The sequence below is a fragment of the Gavialis gangeticus genome, unplaced genomic scaffold (assembly GCF_001723915.1).
Source record: "Gavialis gangeticus isolate Ggan-Ray unplaced genomic scaffold, GavGan_comp1, whole genome shotgun sequence".
NCBI classification, from domain to species: domain Eukaryota; kingdom Metazoa; phylum Chordata; order Crocodylia; family Gavialidae; genus Gavialis; species Gavialis gangeticus.
The window spans coordinates 3,954,469-3,980,604 of record NW_017729032.1 but is presented as its reverse complement, the minus strand read 5'-3'; the positions used below and the strand labels follow the sequence as shown (position 1 = coordinate 3,980,604).

At 52.6% G+C, this 26,136-nt stretch overlaps 1 protein-coding gene across 3 annotated transcripts in view; it reads right to left on the bottom strand.

Moving 5' to 3' along the window:
- Positions 1 to 25,335, bottom strand: part of CAPN5 (calpain 5) — a 95,743-nt gene extending 70,408 nt beyond the window's left edge. The window contains exon 1 of one of the 3 annotated variants that reach the window (XM_019524502.1): positions 25,020 to 25,335. The gene's annotated coding sequence lies outside the window, so the exon portion shown is untranslated. Of the gene's footprint in view, positions 1 to 7,960; positions 8,151 to 11,397; positions 11,409 to 25,019 lie in introns of those variants that run through there. The other 2 variants (XM_019524501.1, XM_019524503.1) reach the window with 2 other exon arrangements.
- Positions 25,336 to 26,136: the final 801 nt, after the last annotated feature.

The window sequence follows — 26,136 nt, the reverse complement described above, 5'->3', positions numbered from 1 at the left end:
CCCTTCCGACCCTAGAAACTATGAAACTATGAAATCCTGCACAGGGAGCGTCACACGGCAGTCGTATGAGCACAGCTCTTCACTGGTCCCCGACTACTGGAGGGCACAGGAAACCCTAAGAAGGCAGAGACGATACAGCAACGACCAGGCGCTCTTCCAGAGCTGTACTCCACTAGTGTCTAACAGTCCCAGTTATAAGCAGGAGTAGTGCTAGGCGCTGTATCAATGGTCCTGTCCTTCTTTATAGGCATCACAGCTTTGCACAGAGGTTGGAGGAGACCAAGGTCATTAAGCCTGGACCTGGCTATGGGGATCTCGGGCCTAACACGTGACACAGCAGAGGAGAAAGTAGAGATTTTTTGCTTGCAAATATAATAAGTGGGCAGTAGAGAGCTGAGCACAAATGGGAAGTTGAGCAAGAGGATGGGCAGGGTGTGGCTAAGGGCTAGCGGGGGGCCTGGAAAGCACAGACAAGGAGCTAGCTGGACTGGGTAGGTAAGGGAGCCAGCTCAGGGATGCGGGCAGGGGTGAAAAGGCCCAAGCAATGGCGTAGGAGACCGTTCTTTGCTTCTGCGTAGATACGCTTGAGGCAATGCTGCATCAGCCAAGCCCAGCCGCAGTACCGAGACAGGCGATGATGACTGCTTGGACGAGAGCCATAGCGGTGCGGAGAGGAAAAGGCATCTCTTAGAGACATCGCACAGAAAACCCCAGCAAGATTTAGGCCCAGCTAGGACGTGGGAGCTGGGGCCTTTCTGAAAAAAATAAGACATACTCTGGCGTGGCCAAAAGTTATGGGCTCCAGGCAGGGTAACATTTTATGGCCAACGTCCATCAGAGCAGAGGACTGCGACATTCAGATGCCATGGACAAGACATCAGCTCTGCCTCTTAGCCAGGACGCTGTGGAGGGAGCAGAAAGCTCTGGGCTGCACTTCTGAGTGCAAAAGAAAGGCAGAGCTTTGCAACAGAGGACTCCGCGGAGCAGGCCTCTTCTGCGTGGCTACGCCCTGGGCAGCCTCGTTGTTTTTTCTCTTTGTGCACAAGGCTGACGAGATCAAGTTCAGAAACCTTCAGGATTATCAGAAACAGGCACGGCCAGGGCCAAATGAACACAACATGAGACAGGGAAGAAAACAGCCAAGGCCGTAAGATCCCGGCAGGGACTGGCTGCCGTGCCCTGGGCACGGGAGCAAAGGGCACAGAGAGCCTGACTCAGAGCTGGGGCACTGGAAGGGTTAAATGGCAAGCTAATGGCCAGGCTAATGATCAAAGGCGTTTCTGTAGGCTGCTCAGAGGCTGTCCCACTGCCCCCGCAGAAATATTACAGCTCCAGCTCTCCTACGGCAGAGCGCCCCGCTCTGGCATGCCATTAGCGTGATCTGACATCACGATACACGGTGCCAGCGGGCACCGCTCCTCGCCCATGCCAGAGAGCAGAGCTGTAAGGGGCGCTGCACTGCTTGCAGCAGCTGTTTGACTCTCCGAGCAGAAGGAAAATATCCTGTCCCCGTTGGTAACTGTGAAAACTTGCTGCGGACTAGAGCCAGGCTTTCTATAGCCCGTGGTCCGCGCTCTCCCAGTACAAACCGGGTGATTCCACCGAACAAACGAGACTCAGCAACGCCGGGAAAACGCTGCGCTCGGACAGCCCTGCTTTGTGTTCCTCTCCCCACCTGTTTGCTTGCGCCTTCACGGGGTTGCAAACCGTGAGTCACTGGTTTTGTTTGGGGTTTTACTTTACAAGGGCTTGGGCGTTGCCAGGTCCAGGGCGCAGTAAAACAAACTGCTTTGCCCTGGTTTTAAACCAGGATGTGGGATCTACAGATCTCTGAAACCAGGGCGTCCCTTGAACTCACCTGCTGCGCCCTTGGCAGACAAAAGGCCAGGCCTGGTGACTCTTAGCCAACCCAGCCAAGTGACAAGCGGGTTCAAATCCCATTGCAATCAACAGGTGTTCAGAGCATCCCTCAGACCTTAATCCTACTTGAACCATACCTGAGCAGCAGGGTCTGGCCCTTCGTGATGGGGTGGAAAGGACGTAATGCACAGGACAGAGTAAAAGAGCAATCAAGAAGTCAGTGAACTGCAGACTAGCCACATCTGCTATGTCCATGCTACGTGGACAGCTGACCTGGCAGGGGGGGGAAGATACCAGGTGCTCTTGAATGCAGCCCAAGCAAAAGCTTATGGAGGGCAACTCAAAGCATCCTGTTAAACCCAACATCCTGAAGACCGCAGGCTGCAGTCCGGAGACCCTGCCCTAGTCCCAGCGGGAAGACAGAAGAGCAGCCACACAGCAGTTCCTGTGCTTGCTAAAGGGCTTGGCAAGGATGCTGCAAACACTCATGGTGCAAAATACCATCCTCCCCATGCCGGCAGCAAGACACAGCTTGCAAGGCGGTGCTGCGGCTGGACAGCACACGGGCTCAGAGGCCAAGACATCAGCAAACTACATGGTAGCCCGTATCTCGGCCAAACGCCAAGCAGGGTGGATAAAAATCAATTTTATATTTTTTTAAAATTAAAAAAAATCTGTTTTTTTCATTTAAATCAGATTTTTTGATTTAATCACACTTTGTTAAGATGCTTTTTTAAAACAAAAACAAACAAAAACCTATATACAATTTTAATTTAAGATCTGTTAAAGCTCAAAGATATCACCATGGAATGGGGATTATAACTTCTAATTATACATTATTCGAGACAATATATTCATGTAACCTTTTTCAGAAAAGTTTTACGAATAGGTCACAACAGGCCCTGGATTATATTGGGGCCCACTCTCATGGGGGGCCCAGAGGCTGCTCTATAGATTTGTAAAGACTAAAGAAAACCACTCTACCCAGCGGGACTCAGGGCTCAGTCTAGAAGATCCCATTAAGCACCTCTGTGATGCTGAGCTTCAGTCTCAACCTGTGGATGTGTCTCCAGAGATAACATCCTTATTACAGCAGTATATGGGGATGAGAGATAACAGAGCTGATCACCTACCACCAGCCCTCTTATCTCTCTCCAAGTTTGTGTACACAGTCAAGCCCTTACCTCTCCATAAAAGTGCAAAGTTTCAAGAAGTTAAAAGAATAGAGGATGTCAAACAACAAGAATGTAGAAAACAGTGATTAAATCAAGGCTTTTTAATTTGCACTGTAGAAGACCTAGGCTCTAGTCCCAGCTCCGACACTGACCCACTCTGTGACCTTGAACAAGTCACTTTGCCTCTGCTTCAACTTCTCTCCCCTGTGAAAAGTGGATAAACATTACTGCCCATTTATATAATGGATCCCAACGTCCTTTGCAAAACACCTCGGGCTCTGGGGAATGAGAAGCACAGCTTAATGACAAATGATGATTACTAGTCTAATTAACAACAAAATAACCTATGCAGTGTCCCGAGAACATTAGGTGACAATCCATCACGGGCGTTATTCCACTTAACGTGCTCCCTTGTGGTTTATACTCAGGTAACTCAGCAGTCACCCAGCAGCGAGTCTAGCACGCAGAGCTGGCTGGAGAGCAGGGTGGGTTTCACAGCATCTGATGTCCATTAAAAATCTTCGCGCATAGCGGAAATGAGAGGTCACGTTTCCGAATCGGGACCCGTTCGAGTGCTTGATCGGCGATGCTGTGTCATCAAGCGGCTCTTGGACACGTGTTGTTAGTCCATGATGGATGGACTCCACTACCCCTCAGGAAGATCTTCCTCGAGCACAGCAAGAAAGGCTTGTTGTTTGGAAGCAGTGAGATGGAGAAAAATCAAGGTCTAGCCCAACCCGTTGCTCAACGCAAGATCAGCCCCGTTTAACAAGTGTCTAATCTGCTCTTAAAAACTAACAAGGATGGAGACTCCACAACCTGCCCCGCTAATCCACCCTGGTGTCTGAACCACCCTCAAAGCAAGGAAGTTCCCAGCAATCAATCTGAGGACTGTTACTACTAGGATTTTTTTTGCCAGATCCCTCCCAGGTGTGACACGGCAACTCGTCCGATGTGGTATGAAGTGAACTTTAATACTTACCCCTAGGCTTTATTACAAGTTCCCTCCCCATAATATGACCTGGCAAGTGGTTTCTTCAGACGTTACAGTGCTGACTTTCGGGGGTACCAGCCTTGGGTCCTCCACCCGGTGTGTGAGATCTTAGTTTCTGGCTCCCCGCTGCTCGAGCAGGGACCCAGCAGCTGCATCTTTCCTCCCATGGTCACAGCATACTAACACACGTTCCTTTGTTTCTCCATTACTTTTTTAACTTTTTCATCCCAAATGGTCCAGTCCCCTGGCTCTGTGTCAACCCTGGCACTGTACCAGGCACGTTCCTTATAGGGAAATGGGTGTGCCTTGCTCACCTAGTGCCCAATGACAGCAATCACATCTCCTAGTGTCACAACATGCTCTGTTCAATTTTGTTGCTCAGTTCAAAAAGCCTTAGCAGTTTGCCCTCTACGGCACTCCTTGTTGTAATTTAAGGCCATTAGATGTAGGTTAGAGCTCAGTCCTGCCATCACAGTGGGGTCCAGAGGACCTCGCCACTCTTGCTACACATCATGGGCTCAGAAGGATGCACCCGATACAAGAACCGCATTGTGTTGTGCACCGTACACACACGCAGAAAGAGCCCAGCTCCAAGAATTTACCATCTGGGTAGATCACCAATGATGGTGAACGGAGACATCTCAGCACTACCCATTCGGCAAAGGCCTCAATGAGGCAAGAACTGATCCCAGAGCCACGTGCACTAAGTTTAGGTAAGCACACCGCCTGTCTTTTTTCGTTCCAAACCCATGCACAGTATCCCCGTCAAGAAGGGGAACTGAGGCACTGAGACGAGTCACAAGGTCACAAAGCAAGCACACATCACAGATAACCCAAGTGCCACCCGCTGCCCTAACCGGCCTTCAGCTCTTAAGCCTGTCTTTGTATCAGCTTGGACCAATGCTCCCAGTAGAAAGACCTTTGATCTTACGCGCCAGGGTTAAATCCCAGGGAAACCCTGCAAAAGTCATCGATTCTTGCCTCTACATCCAGGACCACTGCCATTTGAAAATAACCACAGCTCTGAAGGCCTTTCATACAGTACCGTAGCAAGTGGGGGGCGAGTGGGATGACTGCCCCAGGTGCCAAAGTGAAGAGCTGCCAACAGGCACTGCCCAGCTGGGTTGGGGTGCGGGACAGAGCCGCGAGTGGCTCATTGTTGGGGGGGCTGGGGCTAGGGGGAGGACAGCTCCCACCACTGCATGCACTTCCTGGCAAGCATGGGGGGGCGTGTGCCCCCCGGATCTGTGCGCAGGGTGAGGGCAGGCTGCTGCTGCAGACTTTGCCCTGCATGCCAAACTTCCTTGCCACGTTACTGCTTGCATATGAGAGCTGTCCTTGGCAGAAACCAAGAAGTGCCTCCTTCCTTGCATTGAAAAATAAAGAATCACTGCTCCGGGACTGAGATTTGCTGTTGGACGCAAACTCCAAGGCAGTGGGAAGAGACTAGGACATTGTGCCAACGGTAGACATGTTTGCTGCATACTTTGTGGGCGGTTTGGAAAACACGTCTGGCAAGGGCTCGGTTTTCCAAGAGAACTGTGCTCATTCCCTGGTGCCCAGATCTCAGCCCACAATAAAGTTCCCATCAAGACACAGGATGTTTTCCAACCAGTCCTGCTCCCCTTCATGGTGCAGAGGTCCCCAGTCCTGGTGCTGGGTAGTGTATTACCCTAGAGGTGGGTGGTGAATTGCAGCACAGGCCTCCAGGCACCAAAACCTCCCGACTTCCACGCCTGACTTTGGCACATAGCAACCTTTAGCATACTTCGGTAATGCAGAGCACCTCTCAAGCATGACTGTGCAGCCTCACAGCACCACCATCGTGCCCATCTTACAGAGGGAAATGCTGAGCCTCAGGGCGAAGTTCTGCATTATATTTAGTACATACTAAGGGCACTTTAAACAGGAGCATCTGCACATTAAAAGCTTGTTAACTTGCGTTAAGTGCCTGTTGGGCAACTCAAAATTGTGCCACTTCAGGCGGGGGTTAACTTTGGGCCGTGCAAATTAGCTTGTATTATGGTAACTTCAGTCTGCTCCATGGAGATAAAACAAGCTATTTGCAGTCCCCCAGCATCCCAGAATGCATCGCTTCCAGCCCCCCAGCCAAACTCCCAAGCAGAAATAGAGTCCAGGTCTCCTGGCTTATACTCACACCCCTTCTCGCCAGTCCTCTAGCAGCAAGTCAGAGCTGTGCAGGTAAGAAACGTATTAATCCTTAATGCGAGACTGTGCAGAGCTTTAATACAGCTTAACATGCCACAGATTTAGTCTGGGCTAAGCATAACGTGCAACTTCACTCTGAGAGAGAAACAGAAAGAGAAACAGGGCAAGTTGCCTAAGATCCCACAGCAGGCAGGAAAACGAGAAGTCAAGCCCCCAACGCCCAGCCCCAGGGCCGCACCAGACAAGTCCGTTGCAAAGCTGTCTCCGGTCGGTCTCACTTCCTGCGATCACGGCCATTGCTCTGGCTCCTAATGCCGCAGAGGCGCGCTTTCAGTCGATCCCTATTTCCACTGGAAATCTTAGAAATATCATCACTGTGTGCGACCACATTTCTGCTGGGCTTCAGTAGGGCCGGTGTGGTTGTAGACCAGGAGTGCTCAACCTGCAGCACTGCTGGTCAGATCCAGCCTGGGGCACCGTGTTATCCCACTCGCCAGGCTCCTCACGGGTCTGGAAGCTGGCAGTAGGGGAGCAGTGGCATTGCTTCCCCGCTGCCAAATTTCTAGACCCGTGAGAGCCCTGGCCCCTGTGCGCTGGATCTGGCACCCAATCTCAGTGAGCAGGGCCAGGCAGGGGCAGCACCAGGCTGCTGTAGAGGCTGGCAGGAGGTGGCATCAGGCATCCAAAACCCAATCCCGGCATGCAGGGGGGAGGAGGGCATGGTGCCAGGCCCTCAGGGCCCAATCCTGGCATGCAGAAGGGGGAGGAGGGCATAGTGCCAGGCCCCCAGCGCCCAATCCTGGCATGCAGAAGGGGAGGAGGGCATAGTGCCAGGCCCCCAGGACCCAATCCTGGCATGCAGGGGGAAGGAGGGCATGGTGCCAGGCCCCCAGGGCCGAGTCCCAGTGTGCAGTGGCCAAGTCACTGTGTCCGAACCCTGGCATGGCAGGAACGACCAGTGCTGGATCCTGCTGCCCAAGGGGGGGAGAGAGGGAGATGCTTGGTCCCCCAAATCCCAGTGCATAGGGGGCAGGAGAGGATGGTGCCAGGCCCCTAGGGCCCAATCCCAGCATGCAGGGGGCGGGATGGGGCAGTGCCAGGCAGGGCCTGAACCAGCTCACAGACAGGCCCCACACCATTCATCATCTGGCACGCAGAGCTAAAAGGTTGAGCGCCACTGTTGTATACTACCTGTAAACTTAGTGCCCCTGCAATTAGGGGACGTTGTTTTCAAAAGTGTTTGATACAGTGAAAAACCACAATGGGCCTGATCTCAAACCCACTGCGATCGATGACAAACCTCTGGATCAGTCCCCATTAGCAGCAGTAACTGCACCATTATTACCACACGGAGCAGTGCACTTATAAACTTCGATTCAGATTATGCTCTACTTATTATGAAGCATCTAAACACCACCTCCCCTCCTCCACTACCTGCGTCCCACTAAAAAACAGCGGGGTGGGGGGTGCTCCTCTTCTTCACTGCTTCTGCCTTAGCCTTGAGGATGAGCTGGGACAAAAATAGTCACGGTGTGGATTTTTCCAGGGTTCAAGCAAGGTGGAGCAGGATTACACAGAGACACCCAAGTGCCACACAGAGGTCCAATGGACGGAGCAGGATCCAGCCCCTCGTCCACCAGAACGGTGTGTCGCGGTGCATACTCGTGGCCGAGGGGCAGTTTCGTGCTGCTGCTTGACCGTGACAAGGGGGGCCCATAGTTTGATCCGCGTGATGCAGGTTGATAAGCAGGGCCCTACGCACCATTGCCCTGCCGCTTCTTTGCAAGTGCTCAGCTGGCACCGTGGACCTTGCGCAGCTGGGTCAGACAGCTCTGGGCTGTTTCTGGGGTGAATAAAGGAAGAAGAGGGCTCCTCCGTGACTCTACCCATACAGGGCTCTGAAGCAGGGACAAGAGCTGGTGCAGCTGGCCCCAGCAGCCCTTTGTACCTCCTCCATGACCAGTGAGAGCCTTTCTAGGGGGTGAGGCCAGTCTCTCCTGAGCAGGCCCGGTTTGGCAGCGCGGGAAGCACACTGCAGTGGTAGGTCTCGTGCTCCAGGCACAATGCCTGCAGAGGCAGGATATCCTCAGTCCGGGAGGCATTTCCTCCCCGGGATCCAACACAGGGTGCCTCACATGTACTCCCTTGCAAGCTGCCAGGGCCCTGGACACACAGGCAGCCCCGGGAACGCCGCGCCACTCAGTTCGCTTTCCCCCTGGACACACAGCAGCACTTCTGAGATGAGGGGGATCACACTGTTGGGGTCTTGGACCAGATCCAGACCCCATTGAAGGCAGCAGGAAGTTTCTCAAGTTGTCCCTTGCGCCCTTCCAAGTGTTCAGTAATTAGTGCACTGCCCGAATGTTTGGTGAGCGCTAGCCCCGCTGAGCTCAAAGGGTCTCCAAATATTGTGCAAGGAAAAAACATGGAGGGGAAGAAAAAGCTGACATTTTATAAATGACGAGGCGGGTTGTCCCCACCACTGATCAAGGGAACCCTGCCCTCTGCAGAGGAGGCCAAAGCAAGCACCGCTAGATGTCACACAGCACTGGTCATTGCCAGATGGCACAACAGAAATTACCCCGATTTTACAGGTAGAAAAATGGAGGCACAGAAGTGGGGGTGAAGTGACATGCTCAAGGCCACCCAGCCAGTCAGTAGAAGAGCCAGGATTAACAGCCTAGCGCTCTACCTACTAGGCCATGTTGGGATCCAGTCTTTGACTGCAGATGACACTGTCACATACTGCATTGGGATCATCCGCTGAGCCCACCCGGGGAAGCTTACTGTCCTAGGTTACAGCATCTCCCTACCTAAGACCCAATCGACTTGGTTATCAAATCATGAATATTTATGCTCCTACCCACCAGGGAAACCCATTTTCCAGCTCTTAGATGCCCCCCCCATGCACACGCACACGTGCACACACACACACAGACCCACCTAGTAAATCCCAGCTGGACACCCCATGTATCAAAAAGATGCCCCCAATGGTGTGTAAAGGCGCTAATCAGCTGCAAATCTGCACGTGTTCATGGCCATATCAGCCAACGAGAATGCAGCTTCCTTTGGAAGAGAAACTGAAGGACAAATGGAAAAGTCTATTAAATGTTGATGATTTCAATCCAGCCAGCCCAGGGCAATGTAACTAGAGGAGACGGACAGGGGGAGAAGAGGCACGGGGTGCGATGGCTGGCCCAGAGCCACTGGTAGACAAGAGGCAGGGCTGGGAGCACAGCCTGGACTTCCCGAGTCACCCCCTGCACTCGTCTGCTGGACCCCACCGCCCCCGCAACAGCGCCGGGCACAGCCCACTGGGAGACTCGGAGGTTTGGAGGAAACACCAGGAGGAGGACAGGCAGGACTGCAACCAACCCAGGCAAAGCAGCACACCTCCCTGCAGCAAGCAGGTAGCCCAGGAGCCAGGCAGGCCTCAGGGCACCTCCAGATGGGCATCAAAATCACCCCAGCTACAATGCCACCCCTGATGCCTACTCAGCAGAGGACCCACTGGGGTCTTCTAGTATCTGCAGGGAAGCTCAGCACGGTGCACGCCCCAGCCATCCTGCTCTCCGCTGCTGTGCACAGCAAGTACATCCCCTGAGCACTGCTGCCAGGCACAAAGCACAAGCCAGCACTTGGTAGAAGCTGTGTCCGTGGTACGACTCTGTCTGGGCTCACAGACACCGAAGTGAACATCTTTGGTACAAAAAGGGGAGGTGAAAACAGCAAGGAGAGGTCCATCACTGGGGGAACCAGAAGGAGAAGCAGCCCCTTGAAAAACACGCCGCCTTCCTAGGCAGCTTCCCACCTGCCAAGCCCACACTGCCCAAATCCCTACCTCCGACTTCAAACTGGCTTCCTGCCAAGCCAGTTAATAATTACAATAAGCAACAGGATGCGTAAGAGGGAGCGAAGTTGATGAAATGCAAACTGGATCAGACCTGGCATTGCCAGGGCTTCCCACCAAACCACAGCCCCGGCCGCTTACGGGAACCTCCTCCAGAGCCCTGCACAGACATAGCCCCCGTCTCAGTGCCGTCCTTCCCATTTAAAGCCAAGGCACAACTAAGTACTGCAGACACCTGGAAGGCTGTTATATTCAAGATGCCTGGGGTCTGTTACCTGGCTGTCACATGAATACTGTGGGGAGAGACTAGACAGCCACCTTCTACCCAAAGGCCCCTCAGGGAATAAGGCAGGAGACCTCCAAATCCACTTCCTACCATGGGGTAAGTCCATGGATCAATCCTGCTGGCACAGAGCAGAACCTGGCCCAAGATCCAAGCCCTAAAGAGCTCGTTGGGCACCTGGGAGATCTGGTTATTTATCAGCCCCAAGCCAGCCCTACATGGGGCTTTGCTGTGAGCAAACACCAGGATTATTTGCAAGCTGCTGGCAGTGTCCATGAGGATTACCCCAAATCACACAGCCCGTGCCTTTGTAGGCAGGATTACGGCATTCAGAGGTGTTCCTCGGCCAGCTGAACACGAGGAGGGACACAGCAGTAGCGTGCATCGGGGTGGAAACTGGGTGTCAGGTAAGTCATAGACACTGGAGACTATGACTGGGATGTTTAGGATAAAACAGCCCAGACTGTTTCAGACAATCCCAGTGCAAATAACCACAGCGTGCCTATTCCTTTGGTGACCCTCCAGTTACTTATACTGGTACGCAAGGCAGCAGATTATAGGCAAGATGAGCCAAAAAGGAGCGACAGGCCCAGACGGGAGCTCCTGGGTGACAGCCCAGCCAGTTCCCTACTATTGCAGGCACCACAGCACATAAAGTGACCCACATCCATCTTTCAGAGGAGCTCTGCTTCTGGCCCACCACTCCTCTTGCAGGCCTGTTCCCTCTTCTGGTGGTAAAAACCTTCTTCTAGCCTCCAGCCCACTCAAGACCACCTTATGCCCACTGGTACTTATGCCAGCACTGCCCCTGAACTTACCTAGCTCTTGGGCAGGAGAAGCAGCATGGCTGTCCCAGTGCTCCACCCCAAGCGAGAAGCAGACTTCATCAGTGCAGGTGGGTAGCAGCGGTGCTGGGAGGGGGGGCTATGGAGTGGCTATGGTGAATTTTGAGGTGGCTGTAGCCCACCCTGTAGCCCCCTTCCCAGCGCCACCCCCACCCAGTTGGAGCACAGCCCCCACCCCAAGGGCAGGAGGCCGGTGCAGCCCCTGGCCACAAGCCCACAACCTGCCCTTGCCCTGCACACAAATGAGGGGCACATGTGCCCCATGCCTCCCCTGGGGGTACATGTAGTGGCAGGGAGCCACTCCTCCCTCCCCCAAGATGAGTCGCCCACAGCTCCACCCTGCTCCAGGGGTCACAATCACTGCCCTGGCTCGGCACTGCCTGCCCCTGCCCTACTCCCTCCCTCACCGTGGGAGCCTCAATCTTCCCACTCGCCATACCTTCCCCACACAGACTTACAGGCTAGATGCTGCTCTCCATGCTGCTGGGCTGCACTCCTGGCCGTGTGCATTCTGTGGCTGCACGCATGCACGTGGCATTTATCGGTGGCATCATCAGCTACAGCAGTCAAAAAAAGCTGATTGCTGATAATGTTAATTTTTCTTTTATCAGTGCCGGTCCAATATGGACCGATACTTTGGTGCACCTCTACTTCCAGGTCCTTCATTCGTCTTTTCTTCGGCAGCTATTCTGAAGCCTGGTGTTTCTCTAGAGGTCAGACTTCCAGACCACAGGCACCGCATCTGCTGTTCTCCACCCTGATGGTATCACCCCTTGTGACCAGAGCTGCCCCTTGGTAGCTCTTACAGGTCTGGCATGGGGAGGAAGAGCCCTTCAGTTTTCCCCGCTACCCCAGATGCAGCCATTTCCATCTCAGATCTCTTGCCTTTAGCCCCATTCAAAGCTACGATTCTTGTTGAAAACAGAGAGAAAGTTGCACCTGGAGGGGTCACTGCTTTAAGATCTAAAGACACCATTGACCATTGTACTGATGAACAAGGGCACAGCAACCACTCCCATCACAAGGACACACACCTCCCTGATCAGCTGTACAAAAGCCCCAGGCTGCCTGCAAGACAGCGGCCGTACCTTGATCCCCGTGCTGAAGCTTCTCTTTGCAGCTGCAGTCTCTCCACACCAAATCTGCTCTTCAAATGAAGCTGGCAGCAGAAGGTGCCAGGTGGGCTGGGGCTTGCACATGCCACCTCCCAATCTGACCTTTCGTAGCAACCTGTCCCCCGTGCCAGCATACTGGGCGTGCGCTCCTGTGATAAGAGCTAACAGCAGCCACCCATCAGTAAATATCTACATTGACAGTCACCACGGTGACTGGCTCCCTCCCACCCACAGGTAGGGCAGGGCTCCCTATCACTCCACCACCATCAACAGATTGGATCATCTTCCCCTCGTTTGCAGCTGCAGCCAGAAATCTCTGCCTGCAAGGAGCAGCCCCAGTGAGGTCCTGCTACTTCTTTGTTTCTGTGCTCTAGCACAGTGGACATGCCACAAATTTAAGCTCCATGCCTTCCCCAGTCCCTTTCCCCCACTCAATCTGCTGTTCTGCTTTCTGCCCCCTGCCTGATCTGCTACTCTGCTTGTGGCTCCCTCCCCAATCTACCACTTGCTGCACACAGAGGCCGCCTGTGCCATGCATACTGCAGGTTGACCATTCCTGGTCTAGTAGTTTCCAACTCTCTCTCTCTCTCTTTCATATGACATTTCAGGATTACAACATTCACAGTTTAATATCTAAATGTGATAACCGCTGGAGTGCATTAGGGGTAGCTGCATGGATTGATTTTAGATCACCAGTAAATGATCTAATTGGGCAATCATTCAAAATGGGTTGCACCGTCTGAAAAGTTGCACCACAATTGCAACTGCTTGGCTACAACTCCACGGGCGCACCTACACGAGACATTTACTCCGGAGTGGCCTAATTAGCTCTGCAGTAATCGACTCGGCATGTGCATATGCAATGCTATTAGGATGGAGTGAACTAATTAACTCTACCATAGGCTAATACTTGTTAACACAAGTGCTATCCTTGTTATTGATTCCACAGCAACACGTGTAGACGTTGATGAGGCTGGCTGGGGTGTGAGAGTGCTTCATTGCAGGGGCTGCCTGCTGGCTAGCCATGTACAGGAGCACCCTTGTGCGCCAGTCAGCCCCTCCACAGCATGCCAAGCTGAGTTGGAGCAGCCCCGAGCTGGCAGGCCGATCCCCTGGGTCCCCTGCCAGCTGGGGCTGCTCTGCCCCGGCGCAACATGTTGCAGTCCTGGCCGCACATTCAAATGTGGCACCTGGGAGCAATAAACTGCAGAGCAAACTGCTCCAGAGTTTATTGCTCTGAATTAATTGCACATGTAGACGTGTCCCATGGCTTACATCTGATATTCCAAGGTGGACTCCCACCCAAGTACCAGCTGGGTCTGGGACTGCTTATCTCCCAAGGTCACACAAGATAAGGTCTCTTTTGTCCAGTACAGCCACTTACTCTGACTTAGTCATCACACAGCCGCAGTCCCCCACCCCCCGGAGCTTTCTCTGTTTAACAAGCAAGTCCTCTGTAGGAAACAGCTTCACAGGCTAAGTGATGACTGTGAAACTCAAGCTGAGCTGGACCTACTCACAAAAGTTAAAATACAAACTATTGATGACAATTACATAGTGCAAGAGGATGTAAGTTTGCAGCTGGACCTTCTGAAAAGAAATAATGAGGCATCACATTCAGCTTATCTTACTATATTTATGACGATTTTAAGCAGACTCCTATTTGCCTGGTATGTAACTATGTGAAATGTCAATGCTTGATTAATTAGTACAGTACATATTTCTTGGCAATTAACTTGCGTTTATGCGGAGGAAAATACATTCTCCATATGGACTTTGATAGGTGGCTCCTCCTGATTTACTTAGTGGCTCCCTTGATCTTCCAAGGATGACTCCAGAAAACCTTGAGTTTTTCCTAATTGTGAATCAATTCCTTGATATGTCCCAACTTAGTAGAAACGGGTAATCTCGGTTACTGAGAAAGGTGACTCAATCAAAATGAGGACTTTCTGATAACCAATAATGAACAGTGTGACTAACAGGATTTTCCTGTTAATTACTAGAGGTGCACTGACACATTGGTACATATTGTATCAGCACTGATACACAGTAAATTGACATTACCGGCAATTGGCTCTTTTTGGCTGATCTGGCCAATAATGTCACTAATAAATGCCGCCTGCATGTGCGCAGCCACAGCATGCACGCGGCCTGGAGTGTAGCCCAGCAGCTCGGAAAGCAGTGTCTGGATGATAAGTCTGTGGGGGAGGGAAGGGTCATGGAGTTGGGGAGACAGCTCAAGAGTGGGATGGGGGCGGGGGCAGGTGCTGCACAGCCGGGGTGGGGCGGGACACAGGATGGAGCTGGTGACTTGTCCAGGAGGCATGGGGGGCACATGCCCCCCCGATCTGTGCACAGGGTGAGGGTGGGCTGCTCACTGCGTGCTCGGAACCGGGGCTATGCCAGCCTCTTCCCAGCAGCTGTGCTTGGGCTGGGTGAGGTGGGGTGGGACAGGGCAGGGGCTCTATGGCGAATTTTGGGGTGGCTCTAGGTCCCCCATAGATCTCCCTCCCAGCACTGCCACTGCCCGCCCTGCCCTGCCACACCCAGCTCAAGCGCAACCTCTGGGAAGAGGCTGGCACAGCCCTGGCCCCAAGCCCACAGCAGGTAGTCGGTCCTCACTCTGCGCACAGATTGGGGGGCACATGCCCCCCCATGCCTCCCTTGGGAGTTCATGCAGTAGCAGGGAGCCACACCCCGCCTCCCTGTACCCCCGGACAAGCCACCTGCCCCATCCCACATCCCATCCCACCCTGGCTGGGCAGCACCTGCCCCAGCCCCACTCCCTCCCTCACCGCAGGGGGGCCTTGAGTTGCACCCCTCCCATGCCCCTTCCCCACTGCACAGATTTACCATCCCAGCACTTCTCTGCAAGCTGCCGGGCTGCATATCAGCAGTTGGATCAGTATTGGCCAATATTTGCCTGTATTGGTGAGATGCTTTCACCTTTACAGCAAAAGATGCTGGACTTTCCTTTAGGCTCATTGAACAGTGCATACTGTAGTAGAAATGAAGCCTTTCTGTCATTCTTTGAACAAGCTGTCATGTCAATCCTCTGTCTACACTTGTCCTGAATCCCGTTTTGAGACTTAACAGCCAGGGCAGAGGGGACCCTTCAATCATCTCATCTGACCTCCTGTCCATCACAAGCCATTACATTTAACCTGTGTAGCCCTGTGTCAAGCCCAAAGGTTTTAGTTTGACAGTCCTCAGAAGGCTCAAATGCCTGCAAGCTATAGGCAGCAGACAGAAAGAGAGGTCTCTAGCCCCTGAGACCCCTGCAGTGGCAGGGAAGATGTTAGGTGAGAGATGGCCAATGATCCAAGCAGATGAATCATGCCCCACGCTGCGCAGCAAGGTGAAAGGCCCCTTCAAGGTCCCCGACCTGACATGTTGATTGGGGGGGGGGGGGGTACGTCAACAAGACATACCAGGTAGGCACCTGACAAAGGGGATTCCCTGTACCCTCTCCCAGCACCAGCGGATCCTGGCCCATGAACTAAATACTCACAGAGAACCTGGTTTTCCTCCATCCCCTTGCACCAGAGGATAGCAAGGCCCCCAGGCACTGACTCTGCAGGCAGGTGGCTTCTACTGCAGGCATGAAGAAGCTTCCTCCAAGACTCTATGTCCACCCAGAGATCACTCCTGCCCTGCAGGACTGGTTGCTCAGAGATCAGCTTAAACCCCAACCCCTGGTCCAAGCCACCGTCCAGCCTTTGCAGCAATCGGATGCAAAGTCTGTAGCTCAAATCTGTCTCTGCTGTTGTTGTTTAGCACAGGAGGGCAGTGAACACACATAAGGGTCCCGAGGAGGAAGAGGAGGAGGAAGCAGGTATGGCCTGTCAGAATCACCTAAGCTCAGACCCTCAGCAGGGTTTAGACCTCCAACTCCCATTCATGGATGTCAATGGATGTTAAGCCTCTACTTCTCTTTAAGGATCTCAGCCTCAGCTCCTACCCTGTCAAAGGTTGGGGTCATAACCTCCCCGGGGTGGGGGTCTGTTGCCTACTATAGCAATTGCAGCATCTCCCACAGGATCCAAGGGCAGGGAGAAGTATTCAACTATGTTAGTGTGAAGCTATGCAGAAGGCAGGGCAGTTGCCCCTTACAGACAACACGACCCCTCTCTATAGACACTTTTAGACATGCAAGCATCATTAGTTAAGGGAGTTAAATGAATTAACCGAGTTAGGCGCCGTTAATTCATCAAGATTCATTGAGTCTGCTCCAAAGCGGCGGATCTCCGGAGCATCACGGGACTACAAAGTCTGTCTGTACGTGCCCTATGGGATCGTTATCCTATAGAGATCAACAGGATCAAAAAGGGCTGGGAATCAGGGCTCTGCTCTTGCTACTCTGGTTCAAATAAATACATAATTAGGAGCCTTACTGAGTAGGCAAGAGTTCCTGAGATAACACCCCCCCCACACACACACACACACACACACACCCTACCTGTCTTCACTACACAATTATCATTGGCCTTTACCCAAGTTTTAGATCCTCCCGCTCCCTTCTAAACTCTGACCCAGACCACCATGGGTAAAAACTCAAGCTCGCTGAGTTCCCTTAGTCCTCCAGTGCCTTCCCACAATCCCCCCTGAAAGGAGCTGCTCTCCTCAATACGACAGCAAGATTCCTAGAGCCTCTTGGCATAAGGCACCCAGGGGTATACCCTGACAGGCACAGGCATGTACAGCAACGCCGAGGACACAGTAACATGGGTAGGGTTTTGCTGCGGGAACACTCCCAACCCAGCGGAGACTAATCCCAGGGCCTATCATCCAGATTATGGCACATCTTGGAGTGGAGAAGCCAAACTATGCTCATATACAAGGTAAAGCACAGAGTCCACAGGATCCTTGAAGGATGCTGGAAGGGATGTACCCTCTTCTAGTAAGGGTGCAGCCTGGGCCTGACTGTGGGGGGGTCATCTACTGTGCCTACTGCACTCCTGCATATGAGCATCAAGTCACCAGGACTTTTGGAGACAAACTGGATGGCGCTTCCCCGTTTCATGCACCCAGTATTAATGCAAACAGCCTAATTCACCACCCTGCTGACAAAAACAAAAAACAAAACAAAAACAAACAAACAAAAAGAAGAGAAAAGAAAAGAAAAGAAAAGAAAAAGTCAGCAGAAAGACAAGGGAGAGATTTAACTGGGCTGTCTGCTGCAGCCTTGCCCAAATCCACATGCCAGGCTCGCTGCACACGGCTGCCCTGGGCAACCTGCCTTCTTGCAAAACAAGAATTTGAACTTGCAGCCTTCCCCTCAGCAGGGTGCCACTCACCCCGCTGCACCCACGTGCTCCCGTGAGAACGGCGGGAGCGAGCCCTTGATTGGGTGCTGGCGAAGCAGCTGGTGCACCCCGGAGCAATGCTCCGGCATCCCGAGAAAACTGGCAAGACTGGCTCTGCAGCACTGTGAGCATCAGGCGTGCAAATGCTTCATCTGACAAGCCCTTGCCAACTGGGGTGGGGCAAGAAGCTGCTGTCAAAGGCTGGAATAAAGAATAAAAACCTTGCCTTTGTCCTGGACGAGGACGAGGATGCTGGCATGAAGCGACAGGAGAATGACTGGAACAAAACTGAGCCATCTGTTTCCTGCACCCACAACCCAGTTTTAAAATGACAGCTTAATCTGCTGTGGGACCACACAGGTCTGACCTTCTCTGCTAAAGGAGGTGATTTTTTTTATCTGAAGCCGAGCCCAGAGCTGGTGATAGTGCTAAAGCGCCTTCCCTTCATGGTAGTGTAAGAGTGATGCAGTCGTGATGGTCCAGAAATTATGTGAGAGGCAAAGATTTCTTAGGGTGCTGCCTTTTATTGGACCCACTATGTCATTGGGATGAAGTCAGACAAGCTTTTGAATGCAAGACTCTCTTCATCAAGTATCAACCATTCAAAAGCATGTCTAACTTCATCCCAATGACAGTGGGCATGTCTACACGTGCGCTTTACTGCACATTTGAGCATCATGGCAAAAACTGTGCTAATGTGTTAATGCTCAGCAAAATTTAGCTACTAAGCATTAAACATCACTAAAAAAGCATTCATTTTTCACTACTGAGTATTAGGGCGTGCATTTAGTTAGTACCTCACATTAGAGGTTCCAAAATTAATGCGCAGTAGCAAAAGCACATTCATGAACATGTAGACATACCCAGTGGGCCCAATAATAGATATGACTTAAGAAATCCTTCTCTTCATGGGACTTTTTACCTTAGGTTAACTCACATACATTAGCTACCGCAAGACAGAGCCCACACCTCCCATTTCTCAACAGCAGGAATAAAGGTCAAGGCTAACTGGCCTCAAATGCATAATTACTGCATGAGATACCACCTGGCTCATGTTTTGCATGCATCAATCTCAATGCAACAAGAGGTTGGCATTGTTACCTCCACCTTAGAGCAGGGGACAAGTGAGGTCTGTGGATGTGACCCAACTCACCTGCGGTTACCCAGCAGGTCACAGGCCCTCATCTTCCAGGGCCAAACTCAGCCCCCTTACCCAGCAGGCCACTTCTCAAATGGGTAAGGTGGTTTGGGTGCCTTCCTGCGCACTCCTTACTTTAAGCCCTTCAGCCCTACATTTTCTGGGTTTATAAATGCTCAGTTTTAGGATTGTTAAATCCCTGTAATGTCTGTTTAGCCTTAAGTTACTGATACATGCCCTGAATCACCCAAATGTGGTTTTTGCTTTTAGGTTGTCAGCGTGTTGGTCTAAGGGCTTAGGCAGACAAGGCTCTTTTGGTAAGTTCAGTATCTCTTATTAGACCAACTCAAATAGTTGGAAAAAATACTTCTTTGCAAGCTTTTGGGTACAACTGTAAAGGGTAATTGTACCCAAAAGCTTGCAAAGAAGAGTTTTTCCAACTATTTGAGTTGGTCTAATAAAAGATACTGGATTTACCCAAAGAACCTCGTCTGTGTTTGCTTTTAGGAAACCAGATGGGTTACAGTCAACGGGGCCCTCTCTTCAAGAGCCTCCCCAAGCATCACCCACAAATAAGTTCCCTCTTGTCCTTGCCTGGAGGTCATACATGCCCAGATCTCCTCTCCCATGCAATCAACCCAAAGAAGTGGCTTCCCCCCAATTATCTCAATCAACAGCCAAGCTGTCTCAGTACAGAGCTTCTTCCCAGTACTGAACATTGTGAAGAAACAGGCTTAACACTGATTTACACTGCCTGGAATGACAAAAGATGAGCCAGAAGATAGCCAGAGCTGGATCAGGGCCTAAAAACAAATCCTGCATTCCCAACATCCTTCAAAGCCCTGGTCTGTTGGACTTGGCCTTGCTGATGGGGGTCCTTGCCAAGTCTCTGGTGCCGAGGCCTAGGTTTGTGAGCTGCACAGCAGCCCCAGGCCAAGAAGAACGATCTGTAAGAGCCGCTTAGTAAAAACCAAGGAGAAAGGTACGGATGCTCGCTCGCTGCAGCAAACTGCAAGCGACAGCCACACATTAAGGAGACAGAAAAGATACTCCGAGTGTCTTTCCAGTGAGACAGGGATTATTCTTTATGCTTCTGACCACCTCCCTCCCCCATCCCATTTCTTCCAGGATAAAGTTCTTCCCCCCTGTTCGCTAAGACGGGATTTTCTTATCGCCACTGCAGCCAAACCCGGAAGCAGGAGCATTGACCTTTCTGCCTGCTGAGCATCTGCACTAGATTTAGAGCAGAAAAGCCGACATTTAAGGGGCCCTAGCGAGGTGGGAGAAATAGTAGAGCAGTTCTTCTGTAGCAGAGAAGCCAGACCACAACAGGGCTTGAGACCATGGCTGCCTGTTTGAAATCCCTGGGTGTATCTTGTAGGAGGCAGTGGTAGTCTGAAGTCAATCAGAAGGCAGGGTAAATCATCTGTAGGTATTTGAGTTGCTCTAATAAAAGGTATCAGATTTACCCGAACAACCTTGTCCTTAGACCAACATGGCTACGACCTACACCCCTGTAGGTATTTGCACACTTAACAGCAGCAACCCGCCGTACCCTTAATAGGATCTTGTGGCACCCCAGGGTGCTATAACACCCCGGTTGAGAATCACTGCCCTAGGCAATCAACAGGCAGCAGTTAGCCTCTGGATAACACAAATAGGTCCTCCATGGGAGCAGGCTCCCTGCTGCCCTCTCTGTTTCCCTAGCGAACGCCCAGGACCGGCTCCCAAGGCTACTCCTGGACACCAGGGCAACCATCGAGGGTGTTTTGGTCCTCGCCTACGGATTCAGAGCCTCCCCATGCCGACAGCACAGCATCACCCCCACCAGATTCTGGGAAGAGAAAAGGAGATTCCAACTATCTTCCTGCCAGACTTGGTGGGTTGGACCCCAGAAAAAAAAAAAAAAATCAATCCTTAGCGCACGATCACGTATGGCAGCATCCTTATTGCAAGGGCAGTGTAGGCAATGCTCGCTGAACGAAAAAAAAAGCGGTCCTTGGGAAAGAACAGCACGTGAGCAAATAAGCAGGGACTGTAGGGTAATGAGAATGTGCAGGCGGGCAGAGTTAAGGTTACACGTACCGTCTCAAATTCACCTGGCCTGAATGCAATGTGAACATCTTATAGCCTGATCCCAAGTCCTGACACCAGGGGAACCTTTCTATTTACACCCCTAGGGTTAGGCTTTGTCCTTAACCCTCTAGGTCAATGGTTCCCAATCTGTGGTACACATCCCACCAGTGGTACCCACAGAACCTGTCAGTGGCACGCATTAACAGATCGATTATAATGACTTTATATGGCAGTATATGTGCTGGTGGCACTTACGGTTGAACTGAAAAAATGTGCTGGTGGCATTTAAGGTTGTATTGTTTTAAATAGGTGGTGCACAATCTGCCAAGTTTGGGAACCGCTGGGCTAGGGGATTGACTGTAGTTTCCTTAAGAGGACTTTAATCAACGTTCAAAGTGAATCGGGGGGGGGGGGGGCGAGGGTCCCCAGGACTCACAAGGGACACGATGTTTCTGTGACACTAGCTGCAGCCGGCCTTGGGCCAGCTAACGTAATGGGAGACACAGCTCCTCTAACAACAAGCACTTGAGCCTGGTAGGGGGGGATTATCACGGGAAGGGGAAGGCACCTCCTGGACTATCGGTCCAGGCCCTGGCTATCGGGTGACCGCATCCTCCCATCCCTCTCATACACCGATTAAAGCCCACTTTAAAACCAGTTTGGTTTGGGGATATTTTTCATCCCCATTCCTCTTTGTGGAAAGCTGCTCCAGAAGCTCCCTTTGATGCTTAGAAACTTCCTCCTACTTTCCAGCCTAACTGTATCTATGCCTGTATTTACACCCCTGAGTTTCTGTGCCAACACTGCCCTTCAGCTTCAACAGCTCCCCTCCCTCCCTAGTGCTCAGCCCGATGTATTTATTGAATGCAATCGGATCCCTTCGCTCGACCAACTCGTCTAGCCCCTCTTGCAGAAGAGACTCCATCCCCCTGATCATCTTAGCAGCCCTTCTCTGCAACCGGCACAGTTTGCATTCATCCTTCTTGAATCTGGGTGAGTAAAGTGAACTGATACTGCCCTCTTCCCTTAAAACGCTTCCTACCCACCTGACAGCTCCGCTAATCCCGATGGTCTCCAGTTTAACAATCATTTCCCATGCATGACAGCATCAAATGCTTTGCTGAAGTCCTGAGAGAGGAGGTCTGCATCCCCTTTGTCTGGAAAAAGCAATTCTCTTAGTCTGGCATGACCCACCTCGCAGCATTTTTGCCTCATTTTCCTTGGACCTGCATGTCTTTAATGATCCTCCCAACGCCTTGCCCAAAAGCCTCACAGACTATTGAGGCCAGACTGCCGGGACTACCCATTTCCCAGCTCCTCAGACCCAGCCCGAAGCCATCCGGCGCCTCCTGTAAGGAGCTCAGTTGAAGCGGAGGATTGCAGGGTGGATCATGCAGTTCCTGCATCCCTGGGCCTGAGCAGCTGGCTTTGGTTGGGAGACAGAAAGCTTCATTTAGACTTACTTGTCTTGCAGAGGAGTATGGGCATGGGTGTAATATATTGCACCTCAAGGGAAAGGCACCACGAGACTTTGGTTGTGGCCTTAGCCCTTCCTGCTCCGAGGGAGATAGTTCAGTGACCTGCAGATGTCGAAACCAGGCTGCTTTCCCCAGTACTGGGGCCCCACCGTGTCAAAGATCTGATGCGATTTGGCAGGCATAAGGGGGCTCCTCCAAAACCACTTCCCGCAGGGCCAGCAGCAGGGTCTCAGAAGGCCAGGGCTTCATTCCTTCCTCTGCCACAGACTCCCTGGGTGACCTTGGTCAAGCCTTTGAGGGAACCAAAGAGGGTCCACAGCTTCCCTGCGCCACAGGGCAGTTATGAGGATAAATATGAGTAAGGGGCTTCAAGAATAACTGGGGGGGCGGGGTAGATACATATATCTTAAATAGATCCAGAAAGTTGGAGTAACACGTGTCTAAGTATCAAGCCAGGCACAAGTTAAACCACGTGGGGCCCAGGGCAGCAGCTACCTGGCAAAGGGACACCAGAATAGAAAGGCAGGGGAAAGCACGCAGAGTGGGAGACGACAACACCAACTGCAAGGTCTGGCGTTGAGCTTTACTTCATGAACGTTTGCAGAAAGGGCCCATGATAGTAGCCAGGCAAGCAAGAACTGCCTTTGCAGTGGCACATCCCTGCACTCGCGATCGTGCTCACATTCATCCGCCCGGCTCGGCCACCCAAGAAACCAGAATAACACCCCTTGTTTCAATCAACGCCCGGCCTAGGCAGGAAAACTTCATTGCCTTCCCAGTCGAACACGCAATCACGCACATAAAGATGCGAACAGCGGGAGAACATACAGGACACATACATGCACGGTAGCGTCAGAGTGATGTTGTAGCCGTCACGGTCCAGCAGTTACTGCAGAGACAAGGGTTGTTGGTCGTAGCCGTGTTGGTCGAGGCAGACGAGGTTCTTTGGGTAGATGTGAGATCTTTTATTAGATGAACTAAATAGTTAGTTGGTCGAATACAAGATCTCACATCTACCCAGAGAACCTCGCCTGCAGAGACCAGGATTTCTTTGGGCGGCACCTTTAATTGGACCGATTGGGATAGAGGGAGACAAGCTTTCAAATACTTGTCTAGGTGTCCTGGAGAATGTCTTGCATTGGAAAGCTTGTCTCCCTCTATCCCAACACTGCAGTTGGTCCAATAAAAGATGCCAACCAAAGAAATCCTTACAAGTGCCTCAGATGCTGCTGCCTCTACAAGACGTACTTAGGACTGCTCAACTCTTGTGTCGTTGATCTGTACTGCTAACAGGCACTGGAGATCCTCCGTTAGCTCAGGGATGGCTATCTCCTCCTCTTCCAGGTGCTGGGAGGTGCCGAGGGGGTATCAGCAAGGGCTGAACTCAGGAGGGGTCACTGCAAAGCACAGATCTCTACCGCATGGACAACAGAGCAGGGCTTATCAGCTGTGAATAGCAGCAGGCAGCCTGGCTCTGGGAGATTAGCCACAGACCAGGACAGACACACGCTTGGCCACTGTGTTACGGGGAACAACCCACAGAGGAGCTGACGGGAGCCTGCTTGGGCTTTGCATCTGGTCAGGCCCCTACTTTGACCTTGCAGTGCTGGTCCCCGGCAGGCCCGAGGCCGAGAGGCTCTGGAGGCAGCAGGACTTCCAGCAGGTGATACCACCTGTGCCCAGGCCCCTGCAGCCTGAGCAGTGTGTTCCCCGGGCCAGCCGGCTTCTGCTGACTCCAGCACAAAGCAGCCGCACACGGGAGATTACCGTGCTAATGAGCGCCAAGCACATCCGGCAGCACGCTCGGGAACTAACCCGCAGCCGGTGGCAGAAAGCACAACCAGCAAACCTGCCAGCGGGAACACTTCCCGGCTACCGGATAAAATGTCTGCTCTGCCAGGGGGTCCCGCCAGCGTAACACGAATGCGCCGGCATCTGCTACGCATGCACAACCCACCAGTACACACACACCGGCATCTGCTACACATGTACAACCCACCACTACACACACAGCGGCACCTGCTACGCATGCACAACCTGCCAGTACACACACACCGGCATCTCCTACGTGTGCACAACCCACCAGTACACACACACTGGCATCTGCTCCACATGCACAACCCACCAGTACACACACACTGGCATCTGCTCCACATGCACAACCCACCAGTACACACACACTGGCATCTGTTCCACATGCACAATGTGGCAGTACACACACACCAGCATCTGCTACACATGCACAACCCACCACTACACACACACTGGCATCTGCTACGCATGCACAACCTACCAGCACACACACACCAGCATCTGCTACGCATGCACATCTCGCCACTACACACACACCAGCATCTGCTACACACATGCACACAGTTGCATCCAGTGTTCAAGTGGTCACCCAGAAGGCAAAGCATCCACAGGAAAGGCTGCAGCACTGACCCCTTTCCCGCCCCTCCATCTTTAGCACTCTGGATGCAGCAAGAAGAGCAGCCGGGGAGTTTATTAGGATTTTTCCCTGCTTTCTCCCCTGTTTTCCATCTCTCATGCTTGGGTAATCCCCCCTGCGTGTTCCCCCCCAGCTTCCTGCCAAGGTTTCATAATGCTGGGGTGAGAGTCTTCCGCCTCATCAATCAGGTGTCGGGACATCAACCTGAGACATCAAACATTTGAGCCCCAGGCAGCAGATACCTGCAGGACATCAGAGGGGGAAGGCAGGTCTATTATAACCCGCTGTCATCTGTACGCGGCCAGATCGCCCGGTTGCGAGTGACTTCAGAGAGCGCCTGCACCAGAGCAGATCAGGAGTTTCCTGATGAAATGTTTCCCTCCTGGATTATGCCGGTTGCTCAGGAAGATTTCACCGGTCCGGAGGTGATTTCAGGGGCAGATCAAGCCCACTGCAAAACAGCAGAGAGCCCAGCAGGCAAGATGCTCCACGGGGACCCTGCTTTGAAAGACTATTTCGAAGCCCAAGCAAGTGCCGAGCACTGACTGGCCTGTTTTGGGGTGGGGCGTCTCGCTGCAGCTTTTCTGCAAGGAGTTTCACAAGGGTTTGGTGTTGTCCCAAAACCTCACATTCTTCTCAGCACAGATCCCAGCTTCCTGGCCAGCCCCAGTCTCCGCAAGGCCTCCTTGCCAGGGTTTTCCTCCCACCCAGCTCTGCCAGTGGGCACTGTAACCCGTGGAGCCAGAGGCGCCGAGACTCGGCAGCTCCCCTCAGCTTCAGGTGGACTTGTGGGGGGGCTCGGCATCTCCGAGCATCCCGGTGCTGGCTACCGTTCATCACCGCAGGCAGCCGCAGGGGGACCCACTGCTGTCTCGAGACAGGGCAATGCTCAGGGTTGAGGATGTCCCTAGACGGGGACCTGCATTAGGTTTTCCCCCCTCGAAATATCCTACCACTGCTACCACAGGGAACAGACGCCCAGAGGCCCCGATTCAGCAACGCAGTTGAGTACGTGCCTAACTTGCAAGACGCCCACCCCCAGGGGAGACACCCGTGTGCTTTAGGAGCTGGACACGCACTTCATGGGCTGCACAGATTGGGAGGCTGGACGGGCACCCAGTCCCCTTTATGCCCACTCCCTCTGCAGAAGGCTGCTGCCCCCCGGTGCCCTGCTCGGCCCCTAGCCCGATGCTTCCACTTCGCATCCAAAGGGAGCAGATTTCAGAGCATGCAGACCCTCCGCTGCGGCTCAGGCAGGATCTACGCCAGCCCAGCCAAACGTTTGCCTAGCTCGCCCTTGAAAACGGCCAGGGATGGAGACTCCACGGCCTTCCTAGCCACTCCCCTGTGGCTGGACAGGGCTTCCCGATCCCCAGCCTAAGCCTCTCCCCTTGCGCT